This window comes from Molothrus aeneus, chromosome 12 (genome assembly GCF_037042795.1).
Source record: "Molothrus aeneus isolate 106 chromosome 12, BPBGC_Maene_1.0, whole genome shotgun sequence".
Lineage (NCBI taxonomy): Eukaryota > Metazoa > Chordata > Aves > Passeriformes > Icteridae > Molothrus > Molothrus aeneus.
In genome coordinates, this window is record NC_089657.1 from 4,103,183 (window position 1) to 4,129,633 (window position 26,451).

Consider the following 26,451-nt stretch of genomic DNA (forward strand, 5'->3'; position numbering starts at 1 on the left):
AAGAGATGTAGTTGTTTCTCTCTTGGGAGGTGTTTTTTTAGTGGGTTAAAAATACTGGTTTTAATCTGTGTGAGACCTGCCTTTGTCTGTGTATGTCACACATGAAATGGACTTCTTATAAAGCCTACCCATGCCCTTCCCATCTTCTACTCCTTTCAACATTTGCCCTTTGCCTTCTAAGCCTGAAAATGGAAGAATTTATTAACGGTTGTTTCCTCAGTGTTTGTGGCATTAGCCACGTTTCTCAAGGGCGTTTCATGTGCTCTTTCCACTCTAACGGGATTGTCCATTGAGTTCAGCTCTGGCACATTGGGGATCCATTTGCACAGATAGCTGATTAAGCTGAACCTTCCTCATCCGTAGGTAATCCCAAAATACGCAAATTGTTAGCGTGAGATTGGTTTTTGAACATTTTTAAGTTTATAATTAGGCGCTTTGTAGTTGTCCTCCACCTCCACCTCCCTCCTCATTGGAGTCCTTAGCTGTGCTGACTCCAGCTCTCCCATTCCCTTTTTCTTTCTTGATTATCTCTTTATTTCTTTTCTTTTCCCCTGGAGGTAGTTTTATGTCTGGCTCTTTCTCTGGGTACTGCTTCAAAGCTGCATGGCTTGGAGCAGATTTTTGGGCACAAAAAAATTTTGCAAAAAGAGCATTCTGCCGCTGCTTGGGATTTTGCTGGGGCTTGGTTCCCAAGATGACAATAGCCAGTGCTGGACTGAGCACATTGCTCTGGGGGGAGGAGAGACTGATTTACTCTTGACTTGAGGAGAGACTGGAGATGGGACAGCTGAGATGGGTTTGTTTGGAAATTGCCAGCCAAGAAGGCCGTGAGGTGTTGGTGTGAGCAGCAAGGAGCTGATGTTTGCGCTCCTGCACTGATGCTCTTCATGTGGAAGATGCTGTTCTTCTGTATAGGAAGAACTAGATCAAATTTTCTTTTTGCCTTGCAGCAGCAGACTGGGTATGTTAGTGTGCATTCGCTGGCTAGACTTATTCTGGCTAATGTTTGCCAGATTCTTCTATTACATATTAAAATAAGATCGTATGAGTGGGTTTTCTTTTTGTGCGTGTTTCAAAAAACTAGGCCAGCCCTAACAGGCACATTTTCGTGTTTTTGTTGTTTTTTTTTCATTTTGTCATTTTACATATTGAAAAATGGAATGCAAAAAGAAAAAGCCTGCTAACATCAAAAAGAAATAAAGCTTTGCATTATTCTGCATAAGTGTTAAAATCTGACTGATAGTTTGTATATACAGACTTCGTTCTTTTTGGTGTTTCCTTTCCCCACCCAAAGATCACAGATGCTATGATAAAAATTAATGCTGTTTTAGTAAATGCTTTTCTTTTCTGAATTTGACCTAATGAGTGTCGTGCAGTGCTTTTGTTACAAATAAATGTGGCAGAATTTAGGTTAAAAAAATAGGCAGACATTAATTTGTTGGGGCAGGATATTCTAAAACAAAATGCAGAGCATTTCTGCCTCCTTAAATCCAGCTATGTTAATATCATAAAGTTTTTATTTTAACCATCAGGAGAGAAGGCCTGTTTGAAGAATTCAGCTTTAAAAAATGCCTTTGTAAATTGAGATTTTAGGACTACCTATTTGGAGGATGTTCTGTATGATAAATGACCTTATAAGACAAAAAAAAAAAAGTAATTTTGCATGTCTGCTCCCTAGGATGTGTGATAATAATAAATGAACATTTTATATATCATTATATATATATCATGGCAGAACAAAGATCAGAAGATATATTATTAATTATTCCTGTTACCTCATATTTAAAAGGCAAAGGTTTTTGCTTCTTTGCCAAAACAATGGCTACAGAATGTATTTGTAATAATCCCCACAAATATGAAGGGGAGAAAGATCTTCCAGGTCGTTAGCACTGCAGAAAACAGAGATGCCTTTAATTGTATTCATTTGAACATTAATACATTAATGCTGAGATTTAAGTAATGTTACTATTAAAAATTAAACTGGAGGGGCAGTGTGCAGATCATATGCTTTAGTGTAAGTTGTCAGGTGCAGTGTTTGCATATTTAGCCTGCCATTCCAGCACTAAAACGGACGTTTGAGGCCACATCTGGCTTTCTGAGGGGCACTTTTTACACCACCCTTTCTGGCAATGACGTTTCTCCTCAAGGATGCAGTTGCACCACCTGAGCAAAAGCTGCAGTGGTTAAAATCAGAGGAGGGTAAGGAGTCACTTGTTTGCTGTCCTGAAGTCCTCTTGTTCTTCCCCTGTCCTCCCCCTGCCATGTCCGCAGTTATTTTGCAATATGCAACCCCCTCCGAGCACTGCCTGCGGAACTGGAGTAGCTCTGGCATGTAGATTTCCCAGTGGGAGAACTTGTGTGGATGGTAATTTTAATGAGACCTGATTTAAGCAGTAGAATAGATCCATAAAACTAATACAAGCAGACTTTCAAGAGCTCTACTATTTGTCAGGGCAGTGAATTTTAGAGGTGCATCCATTGGCTTGGTAAAGAATATTATAATCTGGAGAACTTAGTCTGTATTAATTCAGATTGTTTCTATGCAAAGTACTATTGAGAGTGTCTCGAATCCAGGGCAGGCCAAATATAGACTTATTTATTTTTGAGTCTCAACTTTCATCCAAAAATTGTGCTGGAACCACAAGACCTGAAAGCTGTGCTCTATATGAATGAATGCAAAGTCTGTATGAGTGCACACAGCTGTGCCTCCAAGCTGTGACAAACCCTTAGCTTTGCTTTTTTTCCCCTTCACTTAAGGCCACCTCTTGGTCCATATGTATTTCAACCTCTCCCAAGTTGTCACACCTAGTTATATATGGCAGTAACACGGGTTTCTTGGGATACACGGAGTTTCTCTGTGAATATAGGCGTTACACCCACCCCAGAACCTGAATCCTGCTTCACCTAATACACTTGGTCCATGGCTTTTATTTTTCATCCCAGTGCTCTGGAGCATCTCTTGCTGTTGTTGGAAATTGTGCAGTTCTGTTTGGCCTTACTAAACTGTTTTCTTTCCCTGCTCTCCTCCCCAGCCTCTTCCCTCTGTCCTGTTTGTTGTGGGTTTTTTCCCAACTAGCTTTATTCACCTCAGCTATCTCAGATGGCAGTGAGGAAGAGAGCAGGTGTAGGAAGCTCAGGGCAGGGGTTTGAGATGGAAATGGGGGGAGCTGGAACACCAATAAACAGCAGAGAACAAGGGGCAGACAAGCAACATGAGGAGAAATAGAGGGAGAAGTGAGGAGGAAAGGATGGAGGCAGAGGGCAGGGAGGGAGGGAGGCCAGGGAATCCGTGTGAAGGTGAAGCAGAAGGATGCTCTGTGCTATGGGGGGGACACCAGCTCTGCCACCCCTTCCCATGCTTGGGCATCCCAGTGACTGCAGGGACAAGGACAGAGAGGAGGTGGCTTCTGGCAGAGCTGGTGATAGCAGGGACATGCATTTAAATAGGGAAAAAGTTTATTTGCTTTTTCTCGCAGGAGATGCTAAGTGATTTTTGCAGTTTGAGTGGAGTGGCATTATTGTACTTAGCTCTGCATTTATTAAATAAATTTGTTCTCCAACTCAAGTGTTAAGTGTGTATTATGAAACCTCAGAGCCAATCTTAGTGGTTGCAGTGTGCAAATATTTTTAAAATTATGTAATTAAACAGGGATTGGGCTGCAATGTCCACTGAAGTGATTTATTAATTGAATGGTTTGATTAAATTTAATGTTATTTTAGTTTATACAGAAAGGGTTGGTATCTATTTCACAGACAGGGACATCTTGTGGGGCTGTCAGTGATGGTTCAGAGGTCCTTAGGAGGAATCTTTAGCACCCAATTAAATATTAACCAAGAAGATGTGACTTGTTCTTTCTCTGTCCCTGAAACTGTGTTTTGACATCTAAGGCTGGTGATAAAAATTTGCTCGGCAGAATCACTTGCAATGCACTCTATTTATCACTACATTATTTCCAAATTAATCATGCTAAAAATCTTTCCATTGTAATTGTGCTGGGGCTCAGTGCTGTACGATGTGTGTAAATAAAAAAATGCCCTTTTAATTCCATGTTAACTGTGTCTTGCTGCTGTTGCAGCCAAACCGTATCTGTTTCGGTGGAATGTCATTTTAAAGGTATTGTGGTAACTGAGCGGCAGCTGTGATTGAAAAGTATGTAAACTAATCTTTAGTTGCTCATGTCATTTTTATATTCTTATGTCAGAACACAAGAAAGCTGCTTTAAATTTGTCTTTCACTGTGTATTAATTTTCAAGTCTAATTTTTCTTGGGTTAAAGCATATACTGCATTCTCTGCTACACATTACCATTTGGTGCCAAAGTAAATGGCTACTTGTGAAAAAGTACAAAATTAGTTCCTGCTTGATTACTCTAAAATACATATTTATTTTCCTAGGGAGAGTTTTTATTGCCACTGTATAAAGGACAATTGTCCTGTATGGTATCGGTGACTTAAAAGGCAAAGTAATCAAGCACCATATATTTATTACTGTGAAGAGCAGAGCTGTACATTGCTTTCCCAAAAACAAGAAGGAAGGTACAAGGGGTTTTGGTTCTTCTTTTTCCTCTTTCTTCTAGGCTTGCACTGTGTGTTGTTCTGCTCTTTTAAATATAGAGCATTCGAAATGAAATCCTCAGCTAATATGTCTGTATAAGAACTTCTTTGTCTCTCAATGCCCAACCATTGAAAATTAAATGTGTTTGCGGATAAGTATTTATTCATACCATTCCTCACACCTGATCTTGTGTCAGTATGACATCATCTTTGCCACAAAGACTTCTGGTGGTTTAAAAATGTTCCGTTGTGAAATAAGTGGGAGAGGTAGAAAAGGGGCAAGGAAGGCAACAAAAATAAACTGCTAGTGGGATTTGATGTTTTGCCAATTAAAAACAAAATATAAAAAATCATGTTCTGAGGTCCACATGCTGCCTTTGATCCATGCACAGGACTTCCATTTGTGCCGGTGGCTGTTCAGACTGCGGAGGGAAGGCTGTACATGACTTAATTTGTATGTTGTGGGAAGTACATTTTCCTAGCATGTGGTCTAGCTTACTTGAAGAATCTGAAATGCGTTATAAATGTAAATGCTGTGTTTAAGTAAAACTTCATTATGTTTTGGTGGTTTCCAAAAATGCACAGGATTTGACCTTAAAGTGTTATTTCAAGGTGTTATGATGTATGAGCTAGACTTTGTAGTCTTCTAAATTAAATCTTTGAACATGTTATTATTGTATTTTGGCATTGGCAAGATGTAGTTCTCAGCTATTTTTTGTCACAGCCTTCATTTTTCTAACAAGAGTAGCGAGACAGGGCCAGATTCTTCTGTAAGAGGCGTGTGCAGGATGGGGATTACCCTGCATTCACTGTGGTGTAACCAAGGACGGGTCTGCCCTTCTCATCCAAGTCCAAGGGCATGGCAACTCCTCGCCCGTGGCTGCCATCAGCATACCCACCACCCACCGCCACTGCTTGTGACCATAACACAGCCCCACGTAGGATGTGGTGAAGGGTTTAGCATTTGGATCCAAATCTGGTTCGTATATAAAAGGGGTTGTGTTTCTGTTTGGAAAATATGAGCCCTTTTCACTTAGCCCAGGTGTGGATTAGCTCTCTAAACCATTTGTCCATTCCCGTGTTTGTGGGAGACTGTTTTCAATTCTTACAAAGAGGCTGTACAAGTCCAGCCGTACAAACAACAGAAGCAATCCAAAAGTGGATTTAAAAAAATAAAAAAAATTAACAAAGTGTTTGTGATCTCAGCTTGGTAGTCTGGATGAGGGAGCAGACATAACCGCTATACGTACGCTTATTTCCAAAGAAAATAACTGCAAAACATTTCCACCTATGCCATGAGTGCTCAGGGCTTGTACGTCTCCTGCTCTGTGTAACAGCCATCTGTTCGTGTTACGGCAGGGCCGTGGGGCACCGTCCCCGCCGTGCCGTGTCCCCGGGGCGGCACCAGGCACGGGGAGTGTGCCAGCCAGCCACGGGGAGAGGCAGGGCTTGGGCTGGGGTATGTTGTTGCAGAAAAGTCGATTAAGAAGAAGAGCTCTGAGTCAGCCCCCGGGGCCGTGGCCGTCGGTCGGTGGAGCGCCAGAGAGAGGCCGTCTTTGTAGTGTTGTTTTTGGTACCGGTTTCACATTGCGCGCTCCTGGTATGATTCATGATGGTTACAAAGGTGATTTTTCCCTCAAGAAAACAATCCCTCCCCCAAACAATCGCAGAGCCACCCTTTTGGACACTTTGCAGGGATGGCTTTCTGTCTGTCTATCCTGAGGTGGTCTTCCACTGCAGGATTGGAGTAGGAAGGGGGAGAGCAGCACTCAGCCAAAGCACAGAGGCTTGTCCTCCATCTGTGGCCAGGAGTTTCCCATTTTCCTCCTTCATGAGCAGACTGGCTCCTGGATGCGGGAGGCCTGAAAAATTTGTGCAAATCTTCAAAATAAAAGACATATAGGATACCCCGCTTTCCCTCTGTCATTCCTTCCCTGCATCCCAAATAGGGTAATGCTTAGAAATGCATCCAACCCCGAGTTCAAAACGGATTGCTTACCCGTGTTTCTTGAACAGCTAATTTTGCTGGCATGTTATTATTCACCCTCTGCTATTTTCAAACTGTGACACAAAACTAGAGAGAAGAAGAGATTGAAATTTTGACCGGTACGTTATCCTGATACCTGAGATGCTGTGTTGATATGAGAGTATCTTTACCACAAGGACTTTCTTGGTGGTTTTAGAGATCCCAGTGTGAATAAGTAGAAAAAAGCAGAACTAATAGCTTAAGAAGCAAAAATATTTTTTCCTTAAAGAAATTGATTAACATGCAAATATGTACTGTATGCATATTAAATATCATTTCAAAATGTGATGGGCAGGAAGCATAAGTGATGCCATTTGGTTTTGTGGCATCAGTGTGGGTTGATTAAGGGGGTGGGGATAAATTTTGGGGATTATTGATATAGCATGAGTAGAGCCAGATGGTTGTATTACACATCTTTTGTGTTCTTGTTTGCTTCTTAAAGCAGTTGCAGAATTTTGCCCTGGGCAAAATTTACTCTTTGCTCGTATGTTCCCCTGTGAATTTACTTTTGACAAAGTAGTTCACAAAGAGGGGAAACGCTGTGCCCACAAACCCATCTCTTCCCTTCACGTTTGTGAAGCCAACAGCCCCCTACTTCAGAAATATTTTGTAACTTGTGAAATAAATTAGCAGTAGGTGCAAGTTCAGAGTGTGTGTGTGCTGTGTATCGCTTCCCCTCGGTGTGCGGTATTGATTTACGGAGAATGCCGTTCTTCAGATTTTCCTTGCGGTGTTGTGAAGAAGAAACTGTGGAAATGGCAACCAGTTCAGTTTAATGCACTACTTATGTAGAGTTCTTCCATTAAAGAAATGTTGTCTTAAAGATTAATGAGCTAATTTTTCCACTACTCCTTTTTTTATTTTAAGTTTTGAGGTTGTGGCATACCTGATTCATGTGATCAAAAACACATACTTTGTGGTATTCAGGTTGAGTGGGAGAAGGTTGTGCTAGGGAGGTGTTTGTGACATTTGTTGGAACTGCTTATCACCGGAACCACCAAAATTTACATGTGTTTGTTATTTCCCTTTGAAAGCAATTTTTTATTTCCCATAAAAAGATGGGTTTTTGTAAAGGCTTTTGGGTTTTTATAAATTCTTTATAGGAAAGAATTTATGTCTTTCTTGTGCCTCGCACCAGTTTTTGTGGGTGTGTAACTCCATTGAATGGATGAGGTTACTCCTAGCTTGGATGAGGAGCTCCCTTTATATCTGGCAATTATAGTGGAAACAGACCCACTTGTAAACATGTAAACATTTTTGTCCTCTGCCTGTGTCCCTGTGTGAAATGTGTGTTTGCAGAAGGTGAGGAGACTCACCTTGCTCATGATGGTGGGACTTTTATTGGGGACCAAGTCATGCTGACACTGATTCTGTGGCCCCATGTCTGCATCCCCTCTCGACACAAAGCCGGGCTCATGTTTTGCCCAGACTGGGAGCAGCGGCTTTGGGCCCATTTTTTAGAACCACTACTTGATGTGGAAATGGGATGGGCAGTTCTGAGCCCATTGAAATCTCTGAGTAGTCCAGTCACAAGTCTGAGACCGGAGCAACTTACTCCTCATAATGCTGCCATTGTGCTCATCCAATCTGATCAGTTCTGGAAATGTTTTAGTAAGTCTATCTTACAACACTATAAGAAGATAATCAGCTGCCTTAGAAGGTCCCCATCTGGAGTATAGAGTTCTTTTACTGAAAGATGTTTTGCCTTTCCGAGATAGCTCTCGCATTTCATCATCTGTTGTGCAGAGATGAAGTGCATATGAAAAGTCAGTGACTCTGAATCCATCTGTTGTTATTATTTTCCACTGATAATTGGCTTGAACAATGAAATGTCTGTGTCTGTAGCCTTTGAAACTGTACACCCTGTTTATTTTCTGGAGGTCTTGCTCTGCTCTCCCCCCTGCTTTTTTTCTTTTTCCTTTTTTTTTTTTCCTTTTTTTGTTTATTTTATTTTGAGGCTTTTTTTTTGTTTCATTTTTCTCTCAAGCTCATAACTAGTTGAGCTTGTATGAAGATGACATCTTTGACTCTGTGCATCAGTATGTGTCACTCACCATCTAAAGCATGCCTGCCAATTTTTGTCAGGGTCCTGTGTCTGTGCTGTGTGAGTATAGAGCAGGCTTACAGCAGGAAGACTGGCAGATCCAGAGTTCATAGATATCTTACCTGAAATGTAGTATTTATATCACTTTCTCTATTAAAATATTAATTTAGAGACCAGTATCTAATACCTATGGAATTAGATACTACCTGTAATTGTGTAATATATTCAGTTGCATCCAGTTTTGCACAATGCAGGGTATTAATATTGGATTCCACTAACAGCAGTTCCATTAGCTTGCTCAACCAGTATGAGATATATATGAGCAGGGAGGCATAACTACCAGCCAGAACTGCCAAAACAGTCATTAGAAGCTCCATTGGGATGGACAAAGGCTTTTACACAGTGATATACTGATTAAATTTTGTTCTATGGTTTATTTGCATCAAGGTTAGATCGGTATCATCTATGTGAACGTATTATCTGACGCCTTATTTGGAAGGTCATTTCAATGCAAAAATGGTGAACGACACAGGGGCTCTAAAATTTCTCGCAGGATTCTTTCTTGGAGGATTTTTCTCCTGTTAGGCTTGACTCGCTCATGTTATCAATGCTTTTGTGTTTTAACCTGGTGAGTTTATCCAAGGAGGTGTGAAAACTCCCTCCATAGCATACAAGTGCTCCGTGGAACTGAACATGCTAGATGCCTATTAAAACTGTGAGTTATATCCAGTGTCCTTTGAAATAATCTGTGACACATGCTTGAGAATCCAGTAAATGTGTGTTGCATCTTGAAAGGCTGCATTTTCCTGTGCCTGCCTGTGTGTAAGTGCTCTTTCAGAATGAAATTTCGGGGCCGGACGCAGTCGTGCCGTCCATGCTACGCTGTAGTCTGGAGCACCAGAGAGTAAGGCAGAGGAGTATAATCTTATTTGTGTTTCAATGGCAATCATTTAATACTGCAAGTTATTAAAAAATAATTAAATTACCAAAACCAACATGTAGCTAGGACTTACAATAAAAGGTCAATGTGATTTGACTCCTTAAGTTAGGAAGGGACACTGGTGAATTCCAATTGCTTTAAAATCATGCTGCTTCATTCTATTTCTGGACTGGAAGGATAAGTGAGACTGAAAAATAATTTATTTCTCTAGAAGGAAGAGCAAATCATAGTATATAATTATGTATATTCAATTATAATAATAAATGTTTAGATATGTTTGGTGGTTATCACAGTCTCTAATTTAGTTGTTTTTTGAAGTAAATATAGTTTGGACGGCTCATTTCATGAGAGCAATATTTTGAAAATAATGTTTTTAAGGAACACTTCAGAAGTTTCTTCCTTTTTCCCAAATAAACTAGTAAATAGGTGTGCACTATGTGGTTATTCATAACAGCTAAAATAGATCTGTGCCTGGAATGTCTTTTATATAATAAACAAAACAAGGGGACAGTAAGAGCAAATGCAGATTTAATCTGTCAACTCAACCAAAAGTCTCTGTATTAATTTTAAATCCTTGTTAAGAAAAGGCTGGGCCAGGAATGTATTGGATTTCAGTACAGTTAATGAAAATTAATTTTACAGGTGGTGTTTGGTTGTGTTTCTTCTGCTGTGGTGAGATGGGTGGCTAAGCCAAAGTGGGCACAGCACAGGATTCAGCTCTGTGCCAGAGCAATGCTTAGATTAGGAATGAGCGTTTGGCGAGGAGTTGTTGGTGCTGTTGTTATTTACTATCAGAGGAGCAGAGCGTTTAGCGCTATGATTTGATTTGATTTTGCAGCTCCTATCCCCTTAAACAAGCTGTGTAGCTTGTCAGAGATCAGGACAGGTAGAATGCACAGCAGGCGTCTGATTTGAGCCAGTTACTCATTTGCTGAGTGTTTGTGTTTATGCAAAGGGGCCTCTTCCTGCATATTTAATCTAGAGTAAGGCAGTGGCTTTTGTTGTGTTTAGACCACATACCTTCAGTCCTTCCTTACACTGCAGCCAGTGTTGAAGCACAGAAAGGCTTGATAGTCAAAAGTGCTTTAGTGTTTTCAAACTCTCAACTTTCTGCAGTTGGTTGGGAATTACTGTACAGCTCTAAGCCTTTTTCTTCCTCATTAATGGGTAAGTTTGCACTCGGTAGAATAAGATACTTTTTTTCTGTTCCATTTTATAAATGCACAAAATATTTGTTTGTTTGTAGTTGTCCAAACCTCCTTGAGCAAAACTGGTCTGCTGAGGGAGTTTGTTGCAGGGAATTAGATCAAGAATACAGGTGTTTCTGGCATATACTTCTGAATTAAGTATTAAACGCCGTATTGCAATAGACAGGTATTTGTGGGGCGGGGAAGTGGGGGGGGGGGGATGAGTTTGGTGTTATTATTCTTTGTACTAACAAATCCTGTTTTGTAACTGTCCTGAAGATAATGCTTCCATTGTTAGCTAAAAGCTTTCAAACAGTGAGCAACGCAGAACTGCAAAAGAAGCAGCAAAAAAAAAAAAAAAAAAAAAAAAGGAGGCGGGGGGGGGGGGGAAGCAACCCTCTGGTCTTTATTGTTTCCTTTGCAAGGGTCCTCACTCGAATGTCTGCGCTGTAATAGGGAGGTTTTTCTTATGTGGAAATTGAATCGTCTCTTCATTGATATTAATAGCACACTAGAGATGTTAGCCATGATGCAGAGTACCAGAGCTGTGGAGTAGGAAACCTGATATTGCAGGGGGAAAAAAATGACAGTCCTATTGCTCCTCAGTGTGGGAGACATCCCTCCCCGAGAGCAGAGTTTGCATAATGGCATCCTGCCTCAACTATTTACTTATAGGTATTTTAATCTCGGGCTCTTTCTTTTAGTACAGGCGTAATTACTGCCGCTCGCTCCTGCACTTATTAACTGTGCAGCTCGGTTTCTGATTCCGTCTGGACAAATTAGTTTTAAAAATGACTTTGGAGAGAATCCGTGCGGTGTGCCTGCACAATGTACACAGTGTATACGTAATGCGTGCTGGGCTGGGAGAGCGTCGGGGTCCGACGGGAGGGAATTGGCATCAAAAATTAAAGAAAAGACGACAAAGGGCACGTCTTGGAGGCTGAGGGTTGAAGCACAGACAGCGCTTGGAGAAATGTGGAAAATGTGCGGCGAGGCCAGAAGTAGTAGTTTTGGTTCCCAATTAACTATTTCCTTCGTTTGAGTAACTCCTCTCAAACAGAAGAGTGTGCTGTTCCACCACATGTTGGAAAGTGTGAGAATCTGAATAAAATTTCATCAACCTTATTAAAATATGTAGGGACTTTGGTCTTCTTGGGTACGAATCAGCCTACAGACTCAGAGGCATTTATTAACAATAAGACTGCTGAGGTTTTTTAATAACAAAATTACAAATACCGTGTCTAATTGTAAGTGTATTACTTTTATGCACCAGTTAAAAAAAAAAAAAAAAAAAAACAAAAAACTTTTTATGAGGAAAAGTACCTCAGTCAAAGCACCTCGTGTGATTAGTGCTATTGTATTCTTAAATTTTGATTGATAGAGATAATAGTTTTCACTTAAAAATACAGACAGGTACTTTAACTTTCCATGACAATAGCTATTTGCATTTCTTTTATCTTTTTGTTTAACATTTGTGGGGGTTGGGACGGATTTGATTATTAACTCTTATTGCACACCGAGGTAAATGCTAAAACAAAGCTTTTGTTAAAGCTTCAAAAGGTAAAACAGCAAATATTGTTTTTAGGCTTCAATATTTAAAGGCTGTTAAAGGATACCTCGAAAATATTTTCACATGACCACGACCAGGAGTGTCACTCGCCTGCCAGGTAAGGGACGGGACAGGGGCGCCGTGCGGGGCGGGGGGGGCAGCGGCGGGGTCACGCACGGGGGGAGCGATAGCGATGTGTCCCCGTGCCCGTGTGCTCGTGTGTGTGTGTGTGAGTGCGGAAAGCGGCGCGGGGACAGCGCCAGCCCTGCCCGGGGCCCCGCGGTGCTGCCGGCCGGGCAGCGGCGGGACCGGCCCCGGTGCCCGCAGCCGCGGCGGTGCCGCCGCCGGGCACGGGCATCGTTCGCCTGCTGCCACCCGGAGAGGTCAAGTTTCAGGAGGAGAGTTTGTAGCACAGGCATAAAATGGTTAAGGCTGGCACCGAGGCACGGGGAGTTATTTTAAGAAACGGGGAAGATCTGGCGATAGGAGCCAGGCGGCGGCGTTTGATGGCTGGCTCTGGCTCCGGGAGATGGTGGCCCCTGGCTCGGGGAGGTGGGATCTGGCCGAGGGGATGGGGTCTGCCTCGGCGATGGCCTCTCCTCACCTGGCAGGCTGGGTGGCTCCCGGGAGCGCGTTCCCTTCACCTGGGATGGATTTGGTGAGGGCCAGCGCTGTCACACACGAGAGGCAAACAAGCAATCCATCAGTCAGAGATGCAGGACTGAGCGATCGCGGTGCAGATCCCGCGTTGGAAGCGAGCTGTTCCCAACTTGCCTGCGAACTGCACCCGTGTGTTGCCTGTAAGAGCTGTTAAAAAGCGGGGGAGGAACGGATCGTGATTAGTTTTGTAGATTTGGCTTACGCCGAGTTATTCTTTTCCAAGGTTACGGTGGACTTGAAAGGTAATATTAATTTGAAAGAGCGAATGTGCTGTGCATAGCTTTGTCCTCGTGCTGTTATTTATTTTCATTTTATTTTATTTCTGTTTGGAATAAATAATAAGCACCAGCCAGAGATTCTGAACAGCCTGCTAATGACTGAAAAGGAAAATAGAGTATGATTTGTTCCCTCCTTCCACTGAGAAACAGCAAGGTAGTGAGCATTGATATCCCTGTGTTTTGGCCTGTACCAAATCCACTTCCCCCTCTTCAAAGGGAGGTGGAAGAAGTGCACTTAGACTCTCACAGTTTCACTGTTCACCTGCATTTCACTTTCTGAGGAGGTGGTAAGGACTGCTGCTATAGAAAAGCTCCTGTGCCATGCCTCCTGAGATTTTGTATATGCTGCACAATAAAAAGTGGCCACCTTGACAGTGGTCAGGAAAAAAATTTCTCTCCCAGATTATTTGAGGTATTTAGTTTAATATATAATTTCTCTTTAAAAATAAAATAGGTACAACACAACTGAAGAGACAACTACTGACCGTCCTCAAAACAGTTCTACACATGATTTGTGTTAGTGCAAGTAACCCAATTGAATGTGCTGGGTGAGGAAATAACCTGTGTGCAGGACTGGTCCACAAGTCTGCCTGGTACCAGATGTTTTCTCCACAATCATTGTACATTCTGTATTTTCAGAACCAGCAAAATACCAAATAAAAATATTTTTGTTTTTCTCTTACAAATATGCACTTGATAAAATCACAGACCGCTTCTTTTCCTGTGTAGGACAAGAAAATAATGATTATAAGGATAGGACATTTTATAAATAGTACATATCTAATATTTCAGCCTGTGTGCAGTTGAATGTGACTCAGGGACTTTTGAGTGGAAAGAACAGCTGTATTAGGTGGTTACAGTTCACTTTATTTAGAAGAAATTACTGCACAGAAGTGCTTATTTTGGTGATCAGGTTTTGGTATTTTAAAACTTTCAGGAAGCTTTTTAGTAAATATTTTAACCAGACACATCAAATACATTTCAGCTGGTCTTATATAAGAAAAATAAATCAAAATCTAATTTCAAAACCAGTTTTTTTCTTGTGCTATCAGGTGCATGTGTCTATTTTATCTTTTTAATTTTTTTTTAAGTGTGCTTTCTAGGTAGTAAAGGGGAGATTCCTTTGCTGCTTTAGGTTTCCTGTAATAAATTGTAGGCTTCTGAGGGCTGGGACACTGACAAAAAAATGTACATGCGTAATTCTGAGCAGAGGAGCAGCTCAACTGGTGTTCTACTTTCCTGTGTAAAATTACTCAGAGCCAGTTTGTGTGGGATCAAGGTCCTTGTTAATCTATTTTTGGCTATACCCAAGGCTGTTCTCATTTAGATATTAGTAAAAAATGTTAGAGTTTTAAGTAGACTTTCATTCTGCAATGGTCTCTGTTTCTGAGTATTCTCTGTATTATTGGTTAAATTTGGCTTTGCAGTGATCCCTTGGAGTTAGGGCTCCATCCTGCAGCCTCCCTGGAATGACCTCGCTGCCCTGGAGGAGGATATCACTAAATCAAATAAGTGTTGTTGGATCAGAAGAGTTACAAGGTCCAGCCCAACAGCAGGTGTAATGTCAAAGCTTCTGATCTTTGCCTGGTCCCTTGGTACCAGGGGAATAGGTAGGGCCTGATCCAGGACAAGAGTGGCCTTTCTGTTGGAAGAGGTTATGGCGCTGGCTCAGGTTGAGATTGTTGTTGTCTTTCCAAAATCCTGCCCAAAACACTGCTTTAAAAAGTATCTTTATAGCCAAGGATTTCAAACTCTGTTACAATTACCTGTCTCACTAGTGGGTAAACTGAGGCACGTGGTGAACAAACCTGACATTTTCAGGAATATCTGGTAAAATCTGTTCAGGGCACAGAGTTTTGTGTGGACTCTTCCTTGTTTATGGCATCAGTTGAGCCTTGGACGTGGCGTTGAGGGTGCTTTGAGACCACCTGTCTGCCCATCAGGCAGCAGGACCACTGCTGCTTGCTTGCAAAGTGGATTTTTGTTTGTGGTTTGGTTTCTATTTTAATCATCTCCTTGGGGGGAAAATATGAGTGTAGCGAAATGTCTTGCTTTGGTAGGATGGGATTTTTTCTTTGTTTGCTCCACACACACACTTACAGTGTTGATGGTACTTTGTGTTTATCTTAAAGACAGCATGATGGAAGGAATGTGTGTTGCCTACATCAATTCACTCACCCATATAAACAGTTTCAGGAGGAAAGTCTGTATTTGTGTTTCTACGTTTTGAGATACTCAACTTTTAGACTATTAATGAGAAATTTTCACAGGTGGGAACAGCTGTTTCTGCTGCTCATTTTAACTTTAATGGTGCGTTTTCCATATTTTTGAAAGCCAGGTAACATATAGCAGGAGTTTGATAACCAGAAATTAAAGCAGTCTGGATTTCAATCAGGGAGTAATTTGTGAGGAGAGCTGAGTCCTCCTCAGCCCCCCTGTAGACCCTGTTGGTCTCCCACCAGCTGATTGTTGAGCCGGATTTCCTTGGAGTGTGGCTCATGCAACACAAACGTGTTTAGAAAATGATACCTGCCTTTTTCAGCACTGCCCAAAGAGATACTGAATGCACATTTTATGCAAACATGTAATTTTCAGCAGCTTCCTTAAAAAGTACATTTTACGATGGTTCATTTGCTATCGTGAAGACTCAGGGTAGAAATGAAGCCTGCTTGCCAAAATACTGCCAAAATAAGGATCTGACTGCCAAATACCCAGAAAATTTATAAAACAGATAAATATGAAAAGAGGTTTTAAGTGTCAAACCCAAGATAACCCCTGCAGCAAAGCAGGATAAAAGCCTTTATTGTTGCTAATCTAAGAGCACATCACATGTCGGAGGTCGTGTATTTTACATAAAAGATGTATTGTTTTACATACTCTCAGGAAGGTGAGCCCTGACCTATTATGATGGAGTAGTGTTATGTCCTTTACAGTGCAGAATCAGGAATTTCTTATATGTGTACCTCAGCAAGGAACACAGAGCTTCCTATACAGTAAACATGCTCAAATTTTGGCCCCTGATGTTCTGGTACTGCATTACAAGAACTGCTTCTCACACAAAATATAAAAAAAAAATGAAATGAAGTGCCAGTGAGCAACAGATAAAACCAATATTGATTTCATATCAAAGTAACCTTTTTTCTCCCAAGTAAAAATAATCAGGTTTCAATGGTAAAGAAGTAATGCCTCATTCTCACTGTGAAAACATTTTTCCTTCCAAAATAAATGGTGAATGAGTTCATATTCTTTTGAGTGAACTTAGTGAAGATTCTGATTTTTTTCCCAGAGGTTGGTATTTTACTGCTCCAGTAAAAAGCTTCACCTAGTGATGTAAATAGCACAACTTACCATTTGGTGAGTTTCACAAACACCCCCAAAACTCCACATCACTGTGTGAATTTTATGAAATGGAGTTTCACGTAGCTCTGTCTTACACATCCACATGTCACTGACTTTCCGTTTCATATGAAGTCATCAGTGTCACCAAGTTATCACATATTTCTTTCTGTCTGTATTGCATAGTACTCTGTACCCCTGCAGCAGAAGATCAACATTTCAGTGAAATTATGTTATAAATTTACTCTGTTAAGGTATTTGGTCAATTGATGTGGAATTAATTCTAACTGCTGTTAGTGGTTTGAGTTAGTAACTTGATCTAAATTAATAAACAAATGTTTTTCTTTTCTCTTGTACCATATGTTGATCCCAATTACATGAACAGAAAGTGGCAGATTGTCATGTTTCTTAAAAGATTACATACTCTTTTGCATAAGAGAGAGTACACAAGATGCAGTAATATACAGGGTAAAAAAAACCTACACGTGCTGTTTTCTCCCTCCTACTTTTTATAAAGATACACTTTAATTATTCCTCCTTTTAATACCCACTGCTCTCACCACCTTGGCGTGCTTGGCGTGCTCTTGGTAATGCTTAATGAGAAGATATCCCAAGACAGTAAACAACTTTCTGAATTAGGAAGATGCAGCTAGTTCTAAAATCTCATCTAGGACTGTGTCTCTATGGAAAAGGATGAGAAAAAAGAAAAGATCCAGAAGATAAAATAGCAGCGGTTGCAAATGGTCTTAAAATGCCTTAAGTAAGGAGAATCCATGCAGACAATAGTCAGATTTCTGAAACAAAGAACTGAACTCATTTATTATTCAAACTGAAAATAGATTGATAGACATCAAGATTAAGAAAGTTTATGTTAGAGAACAAAGATGTCTCATCTCCATGGGGTTTTTTGCTTCTCTTTTTCTTCACCCAAAGACCAAGTTGTTTGTGCTGAACTGAAGAACCTCACACTAGCTGGTACTGATAAGCAGCAGTCCTGTGACTTGATTGTTTTTATTAACTCTCTCTGAAAGTCATTCACCATTAAATACGATTAGATTCATTTGTTGCTTTATTTATGTTTGTACTTGCAAATGTGGTGCCAATGAAAATGCTTTGGGTGTTGCTGCTGACACTGACCCAGAGTCACGTGTGTTACCTCCTTTCTCTGCAGGGTAAGAAGAGTGACCTTTTTGGGTGGCTGTAACTGAAGATTGCTTTACAGGAGCAACTGAAGAAGGTAAATGCAAATATACTGTCTTTAACACTATTTTTGAAGTATTTCTGAACAAAGAATTTGATCCTGAGAACCCTAGGACTGTACCTTAGCTGCACAAGTAAAGGCTTTTCTGGCAACATGGATAAAGTTTGAAGCATTGGGCTTGGAGCTTTTGGAGTAAATGCTGTACTTTAAAAATCTTCATTTTGCTTGGGAAGACACTGGCTTAGGTGTTCAGTTGCATTTGAGGAGCAAGGCCAAAAAGATGCACTTTTTTGTCTTTCAGCCATGTTCCGAGATGGCTGCTTGGTAACTGGGCAGAGCCTGTGTGGGAATGGAAGACCCTGCTCTGGCTGGTCTTTGTGGCAGCTCCATGGCCCATGGCTGCTGGGGTGGGAGATGCAGTGGCACAGCCTGTGGCAAGGTCCCCTCACTGAGGCAAATCCCTGGGGAGTGGTCAAGTCAGCTTCAGTGCTGCTTCATCCCAGGCTGAGACATTCCTGGGGTTCCAGCAGCACGTCGAGCAGAGCAGGAGAGCAAAATTTAGCTGTTAATTTGATTGCTTATTATCACTGCAAAAGTTAAAACACATGCTTTTTAGTCTTTGGAGCACAGCAAAAAGGAAAGAAATATCACTCTCTGCAAAATGATTTTTATTTAAAGCAGCGTGAAAGTCCTTTGCTTCTAAATTAACTCCTTGCCTCTCTTCTGGTCCAAAGTTTCAAGTTGGGAAGGAATATTAACATCACAAAAGTGGTGATTCACAAAATTAACTTGCAGAGGAGAAGAGTAACGCAGATCAGTGTTTGGTACTGAAGGGTGTCATCTGACTGAGGTTCATATGGCTGCTTTATAATCACCTTCTTTCAGAAATTAATAGTCAGTTAAGCACCATAGCAACAAGCAACACTGATGTAAGCGCTGAGCAGTGGCTGCTGTTCACTGTGATGTCAGTGCTCGTTAGTGCTGTTCTCTTGACCTTGTTTGAATATAAAATGGTGATTTCATTTTAAACTTAGAATTTTACAGAATGACTAAATGCAGTGGAGTGAATTAGAGCTATTTTTATTTTTAATTTTATTAAAATGTACTTGAAGGGGGAAAAAAATGTCCCTGTTCTCTTCTGTTTTAAATTAAAATAGATCTGAGGACGATCTGGGATTTTTTTTTCAGTTCTTTGTTGCCAAAAATATCTATTTAGTTAGGATGAAATTCATGAAGTTCAAGTGAATATTGCAATCCTTGGCCATGCCAGTGGTGTATGTCAGCTATATGATATATCCCTCTCTTCAAGATTTGAATCTTACTGGTTTGTTTTTTTATGGTGGAGCCCATGAAGTATTAGATGTATTTCAGCTACTGGAGAAGAAGCAGATCCTGCAGTTTAAGGAACTAGTGCTTCCTTGCTCTGCAGTATTGTTCCTCCCTTGAATTTTTTGAAGAAAGGAAGAATTTCAAGTCCCAGGTTCATCAGAGGGCCTCATAATTAATGGGTCTCTTGTTCCTGGTTCATGTGTGTCTGTGACCCAGGAAAACTTGGAATTTTGATGGTGTTAAATGCAGTACACTACCTTTAGACTCCCTGAAGCTTGTAGGCTGTGTCTCCAAAAGCAGATCTATTTTGTACTGCTACCATCAGTGCACCACTCAGGCACACATCCCCTCTGTCACTCATCCTTCAGCAGAAAGCAGTTTGGGTGATTCACTGGAAAAGACCATTAGATTTTTCAGCCTGATCTCCTGTGTATCATAGGTTATTGATTCTCACCCCTGAGCAGAGCTGGTAAGCAGAGTTCAGCCAAACTCTGTTTCCTAGAAGCTGATCCAGGCTCAGGGGGAAGACAGTGAGGACTGGAGAAGCATGGGGCAGCTGTGGTGTGTGCAGGTGGATCTGTGTTCAAGGATATGTTATCAAACTGTTCAACAAAATCTAAAACTTAATGGAAAACAAGCTGTTCAACGTGTCCTTCAATTTCAGGATTGTTTCTCAGAGAAGGTTTGGCTCTGTCCTGCTTCTACTGCAGTGAGGGGTGCAGTTTTGAACAAAAAAATATTTATTGCAGGATCGGTCTGTAGTCTTGCAACATATTTCATAAAAAAAACCCATAATGAATGATATGTGGTCCAAGAAACTGGATGTCACATTTAAACTGGGCAAGAATTGAAACCGCTGAGATAATAAACCATGAGAATAGGAGATAGTAATGGAAATAGTGATAGAGTCCTAATTAGAGCAGTGCCACTGAAACAGGGAAGGTTAAGGGTTTGGTTGATTGAGTTTGAGCTCAATTGCTTGATAGCTTAATTTCAGGTGAAATCCCATCTCCTGAGTTAGCGGTTAAGCCGCTCAGAGCAGTTGCAGAGCAGGACTCTACTCCTTGAGGAGCAGCCGCGTGGCCCCGGGCGTCCCAGCCCTGCGCGCGAGCCTGGCCTCGGGCATGCGGGCTGGGAGCAGCTCAGAGCTGGCAAAATAGATTTTTATTCTGCGTGGTTTGTTTGCTTTCTTTTTTTTTTTTTTTTTTCTTTTTTCTTTCCCTGTGAGCTCCAAGGAGCTCTGAACAGAAGCAGAAATAACAGAAGAGATACAGCAAGGGTCTTTGATGGTTAAACCTTCAGAATTAAGATGTTTACATTCTCCTTTATTTAGCACTGTTAGGCATAATGCCTAATTATATGCCAGTTTTTCCTCACAGTAAGAATTAGAAATGTTTGATTTGGGGAGAAGGGAGAGGAAATGTATTTTTACAGAATTATGGGCAATCGTGTTAGTTTTCCAGGAGCAGTCATTTGTTTAAATGTAGTAAAAGCATTTTCAATAATCAAACAGCATTCAGTGGGCATTGTAAATCAGGGATAGCTTGCATGCTGAAAATTTGAAAAGTACAAAACATGCTACTAAAATTGTGCATTATTGATAACAAAAGGCATGTGTAGACTTTTAGATAGCAAAGATAGAATCCTTTAGAAAACCTTTAACAGCAAAAAAAAAACAACACAAAGGACTTAGCAAAGTTGCACTTAGTTTAAAATTTCAAATCTTAATGCTTGTCAGAGTTAAATGCTGATTAAATATTGATAATAAACCAGAAGCTGCCTGCTGAAACTCAGAGCTGAATGAGATGATCAACAGATAAATCTGTGGGTTTGAGCTATAACTTTCTTATATAGGTATATTTTCTCCTCCCTTCCCTTCAAGCCAGGAGAAAGGTCAGAAGGACTTTTTCTCCTAAGCTCAATACAAAAATTGGTTTGTGTAGTTGGTCTATGTGGAAAAAAAAAAGTGGACCAAAAAATTACTTTTTTCCAACTTTGTTTTATCAGGAAGAGAAATGGTTCTCAAACCAGGTTGTCAAGTCAGTGTGCCATGTCTTTGCTGGCCATTGCAGGCAAAAGTCAAAACCCTGAAACAAACTCTTTCAGACACATTTCTGCTTATGAAAGGCTCAGCAGTGTGTGCAGTTTCTCCCCAGCACTCTTCCTTGCTGGTGACTTCCAGAAGTTATGCTGGTGATGTCCTTAGTCCTGTTTTATGTACTGGCTTGGATGGCAGATGTGTTTGCACATCAGGCAGTGGGAAGTTGATGGGATGATGTTTTCCTTAGTGAATTTGGCACCTTGACTCTTCCTGCTTTTGACCTAAACGTCGTAAAGCATATTAGGGAGCAGAACCAGCTCCTGTCCCTAAAACATGTGGTGTGCAGCCACTTCTGAATATGGTTCCTGAATATGGACTGGGCCTCAGTCACAACGAGTCCTGTGACAGAGCAGACAACCTGGTTCTTGAGCATTTTCTCCAGTGTTTTCTCTGCAGTGTGCCCAAATTACATAGAGCTGTACTGGAAGCATTTTGCATGAGTGCTTGTGTCACCCTCAGCAGGAAAGATAAACCTCATTGATGCCTGCTGCTCCCTTGCTGCTGGGTGGTAGTCCTGTAGCTGGAGTGATCAGTGTCTGTCAGGCCTTATCTAAGATTGGATTTATTTACTTTTGGATGATTGGGAGAAGTTGTAATATCTTAATTGTTAAGAACTTTGAGTTACTGGAGGGTCCTTTTCTTAAGGTTCAAAGATATAGTGTGGTGCAAAGTGTTTCTGTATTTATTGGTAACAGAAACTACAACATTGCCTGCATGTTTTGGGGTAAACCCTAAAAGGTCTGCGTGGGGGTCATTGGAAACACAAAGTGTTTGAAGACTTTGCCTATTTGAATGAAAAGTTCAGTCCAGACGTGTGAAGCTGAAACTTTTCTGAAGCAATCGGGTCAAGAAGATGTAGAAAATAGATTAAGACATTTTGGGATAATTTAAGAAGTATCTGAGCAAATCTCATTAACATGGCCCACTAGCTTGCTGTATTGAAGACTTCAAAGATCTGTCAGAGGAGTTCTTTCTGTGCTATTGTCTGCCAGCATTAGCAATCTCGAGAGAACATGTTTCTTTTGTTTTCTTTTGGCCCATTTAGCTTTTCTTCTTTTTTTTCTTCTTCTTAATATTCCTTAATATCTTATAAATCTTCAAGTGGGTTGATAGGAAAATATGTTTCTCTGCTTTAAGAACGTCAGTAGCAGGTTTTGATCCTCTTATCTGATGCTTTTGGACCAAATCTTTCTGGTCTTCATGAAGACTGCTAAAGTGAGCAAGACTTGGCCAGTATTTTGCATAATCCCATGGGGTTTCTCCTGCTAGCACCATCACCCATTCTGAATCCCTGAAGAACATGGAGCACAAGGTTCAGAGATTCATGCAAACCTCCAGATTAGCCTCATCTGCACCCAGAGGTCAGACAGGTGCAGGTATTGAAACAAATGCATATATTGAAAATGGCCCAACACATAAAGGTTGTGACTGCAAATTAAACGGCCAAAAAGGATGCACTGATGTTTGCCAGTACAGGTGCACCAAGGAAACAGCTCATAATATACCATGTAATGCAGACTGTGCAATTTCTGGCCTGGTTCTTCAAAATCAAGCTGGATGATATGTCAGGATATGCTGCATTTTATCATAGCTTGGCCAAGGAAAGAAATGGGAATGGCAAAGGCAGGAACAGCATTGATACGTTATTCCAGAACCAGAGCATGACTTCCAGCTCAGATAGCCTGAACTCATGCTTGGTCTCAAACATAGAATGTGATGGAAAATACCCAGTTTCAAGGTTTCCTTCTGGAGCAGGCAGTGAACCCTGAATTCAGAGCTGTGCTAACACTTTTTACAAGTCGTCCTGCTCTGCCAATGGATACAGTGATGTTTTTCACTTCCTTGTAATAGGCTTGGTGGGCTTCCAAACACACCAGGGCTGTCTGCTGGGGTCTCATGGCCGTGCCTGTGTCTCAGCACAAAGGGCAAGAGCTCCTTGCAGGCTTGGAACCTGCCTTTGGAACACTCACGTTGCAGACAGTGCACATTCCTGTGTTATAAAATCTAGAGATGTGAGAAAATGACTCCAGAAATAGATTCTTGTTGCATATTTTATTTGGTCATCTGTAAGGTCACTGCCTGTTGCCTGCTCCTGCACCAGAAGTATATCTTCCATGCTGTTTAAATTATTGTTGTTCAACAACAGCAGCCGTGTTTTACAAGTGTTACAAGACCAGTGATGTCAGTGGGCATTATGGGAGGCCACCCTTTTTATCTGGTAGCTCATCCTAGAGCTAAGGCATTAAAAAAAAAAGTTGAAAAAAAGTAAAAAAAGTTATTTTTTGTTCCTGATTGCCTGCCCGTATTTCTCATTGCGACATATGAAAGCATTTTTCACTCAGATAATGGCAGGAACTTCAGACACCACCTCTGAGATGTTTAATTGTTCAGTGTTTCTCCCAGTGCAATCTGTGAATTTTAATTTGTGCCTCTCCCACCTCTGCTGGCCCTATACTTTTCAGTGTGTTTTGCGTAATATTGCTTAATTGCTCAAACGGGTCCTTTCTGACTCTGAGCTCACTGTTTATTTTTTTAGTAGGGTAGCACAAACATTTGGACATTTGTAACTAAGACTCTGACGTCATTTCCATTGCAAACCATTAATATCCGAGTTTATAATATTGCTTTGCAAAATAGATTTTTGTTGAAATATGATGATCTGTTAGGGTGTTTCTAAGGGTAAAATTGTTATCCCTGCTTTAAAAAAAAAAAGGATAAATTGGCATCTTTTGAATAATAGGTCTACTTCCTTCTCCCGTCATACCCTTCTTGTTAGTTTTGATAGTCCTTGTATTTATCTTTATTAGTTGTAATACAAGTGTTCCACCTTATCCTCTGACTTATTAAGGGTTAGTGGATCCCAGCACTGGAAGGAAATGTCTGTGGAAGGGCACAGCATTTCCTGCTCCTGGGGCACTTCCACCAATGGAGCAAGGCCACAGAGTTGTGACATTAGTAATTGTCTGTAAAGATCTTAGAAATAGAAAGTGCTGCATTTAAAAGCCAACAACAGCATAAATCAATAATATGGGCAATGAGAGCATTTCCTTTTTTTGGGGGGTGGGGGACTTTTTAACCCTTTCTTTATGGTTTGTGTTTGTTTAATTGCTGTCATCCTTACCCACTGAAATTTTATTTGGAAAATTTTGCTTCTAAAGATTTAGTCAATGCAAATTGAACATTATTAAAAATGTTGTTATTGAAAAGGAACAGAAAAATTATCTCTGAAACAGTGCAAATTCATTTGCATCTTTGTTCCTCTTTAAGACCAAATATCCAGGAAGAAAAATGTGGTTTTATTGTTTGTTTCCTTTTTTTTTTTTAAGGAGGGAAAGATGATTGCTTTTGCTGTTGCTTGCTTAGAGAGTCCAAAGCTTTGAGCTCAGTTTTGGAGAACATAGAATAAGCCCACAGGAGGTCTTGTAAAAGTTGTAAGAAATTGTAAGCATGTCTGCTGAGTCAATTATATGAGACAAATTGCCAGGGTAAGGCTGAAAGGTTCCAAACTTGCTATTTACTCTCTGCTATCTTTAAACCAATTTATTTCTGCCTTTGATTTCACAGCAGATAAATATATGTTTTGTGAGGGAAAAAAAGAGTTACTAATTAGACAAAATATTAGTTAAAATTGAAAGAATTACCTGGATTTTTATTCATGTAATTAAAAGGAGAGTCTGGCCTGTTCTTCTTTAGAATGGTGAATATCTGAAAGACAATAGTTTAAAAATGCAGATTGGCTTTTTTAAGTTTCTCCTCAATGAGACTCAAGTGCACAAGGCAGTTCTTTTTAAAGACAATTTGAATTTTACTAATAAAGTTATTAATTTTTTTAAAATTACACATCTTGCATCTCTGAGGCCATTCACGATTCTTTCCAGTTTCAGAAAATTGAGAGAAGATAAGTGCAAACCCAACAAACATGTGGATGGTGTAAATCCCATGTGTATAGTGTGTGCATGGTAAATCTCCCCCAAATTTGTGTCCTGTGTTCATGATCTGCAGGCCAGCTGCAGCAGTGCTGCTCCATAAGCTGCCATGGTTAACTCACCTTGAAATACATCCAGATCAGCCACTGGATTTTCTAGATACTTGATAAGGTGAAAAAGTCCAGTAAAGTCCTTTTCCTCCTTTCCCAGCACAGTTAGGATGGAAAGCTCAGAGAGGAGCTGGGTAAATAATTTGGTTTATTAGGCCTGGCTGTGTTTGAAGCTGATGCTGAAGCCCCTGCACTGGTTCCTGGGTGGGCAGGGCTGTGCTGTGGTGCTGTGCTGCATCCCCCACATCCCAGTGTCACTTGTACTCCATCACTTGAGGAACCTGTCTTTGAAGTTGCCCTGCCAGAAGCTGCCAGCTGCCCTCTTAGCAAGAGAGTAGGGCTGCACCAGCTGCGTGATGAGGTGGCAGGTATCTGCAGTCTCCTGCTGCTGCCATGCCTGGGGCACAGCTGGCCAGGTGTGAAGTTCCCCGAGAACAGGTGGGACTGTTGCCACCTGCAGAGAGGACTGGCCCCCAAAAGAAGGAGCATGGAGTTAGGGGTGAAGCACAGCAGTGGTGGGAGGAGGTTGTGTGGGAACCTGTGATGTGTAGGAGAAAACATCAGTGGGACTGTATGTTCTTCCCCCAGGAGGAGGGGAGGAAAAAGGTCCCAACAAGCTTGGTGGACATTTGAGGGGACTTCTTTAAAAGCAGCTCTAAAGAGACTCGTCCTCTGACATTGACATCCTGTCTGGTCACCGCCCATGAAGAGTGATCCGAGGCATCATCTGGGCAAGACCTTAGAGTATCTCTGCAGGAGAACTAGAGTTTATCATGGTTTTATATTGGGTTTCCCTCAGCGTGTAACTGGATGCATTAACAGTGACATGATCCCGGTGTGACCTGGACTTTAATGGGTTTGAACTTGGAACTGTTCAAACATTAAGAAAAAGCCCTCACTCCCTGCATGTATTCAGCAGCTGCTTTTTATATGCAGAACCCAGAGCTGCAAAGGTTCACCGGTGGTGCATTTTCAACTTTCAGATGAAAAGGACTAAATAACTGCCAAAAAAAATGGGCTATTTCTCTCCTGATGCAGATGTGTGACTGCCAGGACATGCACACATCAAAAGGATAACGTGCCTGTGAGCAGTTAAAAACCTACTGCTTTGTTTTGTTTTGCTTCAGGCAAACAAAATGTCAAGGCCTTCAGTCTTGGGAGAGGGTTTTCACTGTTGATGTGTCCTTTGCACAGAGCTTGAGCCCAGAAGA

The 26,451-nt window shown here is 41.0% G+C and overlaps 1 protein-coding gene across 3 annotated transcripts in view; it reads left to right on the top strand.

Moving 5' to 3' along the window:
* Nucleotides 1-26,451, top strand: part of FOXP1 (forkhead box P1) — a 371,654-nt gene that overhangs the window by 139,720 nt on the left and 205,483 nt on the right. For all 3 annotated transcript variants that reach the window (XM_066557818.1, XM_066557819.1, XM_066557822.1), the window contains exon 3: nt 17,745-17,810. The gene's annotated coding sequence lies outside the window, so the exon portion shown is untranslated. The remainder of the gene's footprint in view (nt 1-17,744; nt 17,811-26,451) is intronic.